This window comes from Gekko japonicus, unplaced genomic scaffold, assembly GCF_001447785.1.
Source record: "Gekko japonicus isolate JY-2015 unplaced genomic scaffold, Gekko_japonicus_V1.1 scaffold181, whole genome shotgun sequence".
Taxonomy (NCBI): Eukaryota; Metazoa; Chordata; class Lepidosauria; order Squamata; family Gekkonidae; genus Gekko; species Gekko japonicus.
In genome coordinates this window covers 1,497,087-1,502,296 of record NW_015171507.1, presented here as the reverse complement: position 1 = coordinate 1,502,296, position 5,210 = coordinate 1,497,087, and positions in this window count along the sequence as shown.

The following is a 5,210-nucleotide window of genomic DNA, read 5'->3' as shown; positions in this document are numbered from 1 at the left end:
TTTTCGCTAATGCAATAAATATTATTATTATTATTATTATTATTATTATTATTATTATTATTATTATTATTATTATTATTATTATTATTATTATTATTATTATTATTATTATTATTATTATTACTATTATTATTATAAAATACAAAGGCAAGCAGCACACACATCACCATCAAATGTCTTTTAGTGAAAGGTATGCAAAAGAAAGGACTGGTTGAAGTTCAATACTGTCCTACTGAAGAAATGATCACGGACATTTTGACCAAGCCACTCAACGCAGCCAAGATCGCAAACCTATGTAGGAAGATTAACCTAGTTGATCCAAAGCATGACTGAAATGTTAGAACTTGAGAAGGGGTGTTGGAATTGCAAGTTGCTTACACTTCAGCCATTACAGAGTTAAATGTTGTTTGTTAGGAAACAGGATGTTACATGACATAATGTATTCAATGGCAGGAAAGTTTGTGGGAGTTGTTTACCCTAATGAGGTGACCTGTAACCTTTGTACTGGTCAACTAACATCTTGTTTGTAGAAATGCTTTGATCTAGCGTTAATGTATTCACAAGTTTATGGCCCTTTGTGTGAACCAAAGCGGTAGTTCTCTTCTAGAAGTCAAGAGAGATAGAAAGATGTAGCTGTTAGCATATATTACTGAGAGTAACAGCAAGTATGTAACTTTTTATTTTATTTCTTTTATCCAAAGTACCATACCCATGTTTTATTTTGTTTTCATAGTAAAGATATTTTTCTTTTACTAAGTGTGGCTCTTGTGTTTGCAATACAACCGTCGACCTTGAATTAAGAATCCCAACATTTATACCCGGCCCTTCACTACCCAAGGGAGTCTCAGAGCGGCTTACAAACTCCTTTCCTTTCCCCTCCCAGCAACAGACACCCTGTGAGGTAGGTGGGGCTGAGAGAGCTCTGACAGAAACTGCTCTTTTTCAAGAACAGCTGTGCCAGAACTATGGCTTGGCCAAGGTCATCCAGTGCAAGCGGAGGAGTGGGGAATCAAACCCGGTTCTCCCAGATTAGAGTCCGCGCACTTAACCACTACACCAAACTGGTGTGTATGTGTGTTAAAAATATTACCAATCCGATTATTTGATGTCTGTTGAATAGGAGTTGGTTGTATCGTGTTGGGTATTACAAGTTGAAAACACTCAGTATATCTGGGGTTAAATGTTTGTTTATGTTACTCACAGGAAGTCACATGTTTCTCATGTTAACCAATGTTCTTTAGATGTAGGAAGCCCAGGAATTTTCTCCCTGATCTAGGGATTTGATTGGAACTAAAGTGTCAAGGTGTATTAGCATTTTATGGCTTCTCTTCCCGTCTTTGTTTGCTGTTCTGAAGAAGAAGAAGAGTAGCCATAATCTCCCTCTTCTAGTTTTCTCTTTGTAGAGTAAGGATGTAGCCGATTATGCTCTGTTGTTATTTTCATCCCAGTTACCCTTCCCCATGCTAGAATTTAGTAAAACCTTTATATTTTAATCACACATGGACTCACAGTCTGAATTATTTTACTCTGGCTCTGCTGGACTATCTTATCTCTGCTAAACACCATTTTCTCAATATTTCACTCTCACCCAACATATCGAAGCCAAAGGGATTGGCTCCCAAGGAAGGGTTCCCAAGGTCGCAACCGGAAAAGCCAGTCCCGGGATCATGGCTTTTACTTCAACAGGATTCCCCCTGTGTGGAAACCCAGCGCAGCCGTTTGTGGATCGCTCGAGTTTTCCCCTGAGGAGATTCTCTAAAGTGAACCTCGAGTTTCCCACTGCGGAGATTCTCTAAAGTGAACCTCTGCCCCGGACAACCGGTCTGGCGTCGCTCCCTTGTGTCCCCCGATCGCCTCCCTGATGGATTTGGGGAGGCGACCCGAAAGGATGAGGTTTCTCCGTCCCCGGCCCTCGGGAAAGAGACTCTTGCTGTTCGCCCCGGCGAGGAAGGTGGATCCCTCCGTTGAGAAAAAGACGAGGGTCTTTACGGGGCTTCCCGCCCCGAGGAGGGATCCATCCAAGCCCTGAAGTCAAGCCCGCCCCCTCGCTGCGTCTGGAGCCGGCGGCGATCGGGCTCCCGAGGGTTTCAGCGCTATGCCAAGCCAAGTGGTTTGGGGATCGCGGACCTAAAACGGAGCGCGACGCGTCTGGCTGTTATTGCAGAGGGGACCAAAACACGAAGCTCAGCAGAGCTTCCTCCCAGCGAAGTGGGTATGATAAGTGTCGTGGGCAGTGTTCCCTCTAAGCTGAGTTAGTGTGAGCTAGCTCACCGTTTCTTAGCCTCCGGCTCACACACTTTTGCCTTAGCTCTGGAAGGATGGGGCTCAAGAGCACACTAATTGATGCAGTAGCCAAATTGCTCGCACACAACTTTAATGCCAGTAGCTCACAAAGTAGAATTTTTGCTCACGAGACTCCACAGCTTAGAGGGAACATTGGTGTGGCGCCAGTACTGAGTAAATAGAGGTTAAGGGACGCCCGGCCACTCCCGGATGTGCCCTGCGAAGGTCCCTGCTGCGCCCCTTTCCTGGGAGCCAGACCACAAGCGCTGCTCCCCACTCATTTCGATGAATACACGTCTGAACAGGGTTTGGTGACCGTCAAGTCGCAGCCGGCGTGTTCCCTCTACGCTGAGTGAGTGTGAGCCAGCTCACCGTTTCTTTTAGCCTCCGGCTCACACGTTTCTGTCTCAGCTGAGGAAGGAGGGCTCCAGAGCAAACTGATTTACGCCTGGCCAAAGCGCTCGCTCGCCACTCGAATGCCAAGCGCTCGCAGAGTAGAAGTTTTGCTCACTGGACTCCACAGCTTAGAGGGAGCATCGGTCGCCGCTGGTTTATGTCGACCCCCCTCGGGTTTTCAGGGCAAGAGGTGCTGGGGGTGGGGGGGGTGGTTTGCCATTGCCTGGCTCGGGGCCAGGAGGACCCTGGACTTCCTTGGAGGTCTCCCATCCCAATAGAAGCCAAGAGCCTGCGCCATCCAGGACGGGGTGGGTGCGGGAAATCTGTATGCTTGCTCTTATGTAGAAATACACGCGAAATGCAAAGGAATCCAGGAATCCGTCCATCCTGGTTGAATTCCTGCCTCTTCCTGCAGCTGGAAAAGGCAAAGTATCAGAAGCTGCCAGGTGTGTGTGTGATATCCTGCACCCAAGAGCAGCCATGGAAGAGGGAAGGGAGCAGTGTTCCCTCTAAGGTGAGTTAGTGTGAGCTAGCCCACAGGTTTTTAGCCTCCGGCTCACACATTTTTGTCTTGGCTCAGGAAGGAGGGCTCCAGAGCAAACTAATTTATGCAGTAGTAGCCAAACTGCTCACTCACAGCTTTAATGCCAGTAGCTCACAAAGTAGAATTTTTGCTCACAAGACTCCACAGGTTAGAGGGAACGTTGGAAGGGAGATGCGGCCAGGCCGCCCGACAGGACAGGAGAGAGGCAACGTTGGCAGGCGCAGTTCTGCCGCGCAGGCCGGAGAGAAGCCACCTCCGAAAGAAGCCACCTTTTCCCGGCCAGCGGTTGAAAGTAGAGGAGTGGGCCCCGTTCTTTCTTGTGCCAGGCTCACGCGGGGCTGGTCGGTTCAAGGGGGTGGAGGCAAGGCTCCCTCTAAGCTGTGGAGTCTTGTGAGCAAAAATTCCACTTTGTGAGCTCCTGGCATGAAAGTTGCGAGCCAGCGATTTGGCTGCGGCGTCAGTTCGTTTCCTCTGGAGCCATCCTTCTCCTGAGCGAAGGCAAAAATGTGTGAGCCGGAGGCTAAAAGACGGTGAGCTAGCTCACACCAACTCAGCTTAGAGGGAACACTGGGCGGGAGCCGGGTGGGTCTGAAGCGGCCAAACGAAGTCGGAGTCCCGGGGCACCTTGGAGGCAGGGAGCCGACTCACGAAAGCCACCACGTGGGCAGTCTGTCAGGCGCTCCTGAAATGCTCTTTTCTACCACCGGGGTCCCCATCTTGGTCTGCGCCCAGAATTAAACTTTGCCTGCGGTCTCACACTTTCACACATGCTAAATAATGCCGTTTCAATCCACTTCAGCGACCATTTGAAAGTGGATTTTGCCATTTCACACAGTAAAATCCAGTTGCAAAGTGTTGGGTATTACAAGTTGAAAACACTCAGTATGTCAGGGGTTAAATGTTTGTTTATGTTACTCACAGGAAGTCGCGTCTTTCTCATGTAACCAATGTTCTTTAGATGTAGGAAGCCCGGGAATTTTCTCCCTGATCTAGGGATTTGATTGGGACTAAAGTGTCAAGGTGTATTACCATTTTATGGCTTCTCTTCCCGTCTTTGTTTGCTGTTCTGAAGAAGTAAGAGTAGCCATAATTGCTCTCTTCTGGTTTTGTCTTTGTAGTGTAAGGATGTAGCCGATTTTGCTCTGTTGTTATTTTCATCCCATGCTAGAATTTAGTAAAAACTTTATATTTTAAGCACACATAGACTCTCAGTCTGAATTATTTTACTCTGAATCTGCTAGACTATTTTATCTCTGCTAAATACCATTTTTTCCAATATCTCACTATCACCCAACACAAAGTGCACTGAAAGTGGATTGAAAGTACGTTATTTAGTGTGTGTGAAAGTGCGATAATAATCTGATTCACACTCAGTAGTCCACTTTCAATCCACGTTCAGTGCACTCTCCAACTGGACTGGACTGCGTGGACTGGCAAAATCCAGTTGGAAAAGTGCATGAAAAGTGGATCCTTTAGTGTGTGTGTGTGACCTGCGGCCTTTGTGAGTGCTAAAGGTGACCCCGGGGTTCAGCCTTGGCTCCGCCGGACTTGTCGTACACGAGGACAGCGACGAAGGCTGCCCTCTGCAAGGACTCAAGTCCCCACGGCGGGACTTCTTTCGAGGACACGTGCTTGGGATGGGTGGCAGCAGGGGCACTTGGAGGAAATCCTAACGAACCTCTGCACGACTGCGACGCTCTGGTTGCACCCCGGGAGGCAAAGGTGCGCAAGGCCGGCGTTCTAGAACTGTTTGGATCCAGTCGCACTTTCCAGGGGAGGCCGCCGGCAGACCTGACCGGTCCCTTGAAAACAGTTCGATTTGCAGCAGTTATCAGGTGGCTGCTGTTTACTTCCCTGCCAGGAAAAAGCTTCCATTCCCATGCTGCGTTAAACCTCTCAGAAATGGACAGGACTCCACCGCCCCCCCCCCCCCCCCCTCCCCCAACACCTCGACAGAGCCCACCCTAGTGTAGGGTCTTAACATAAG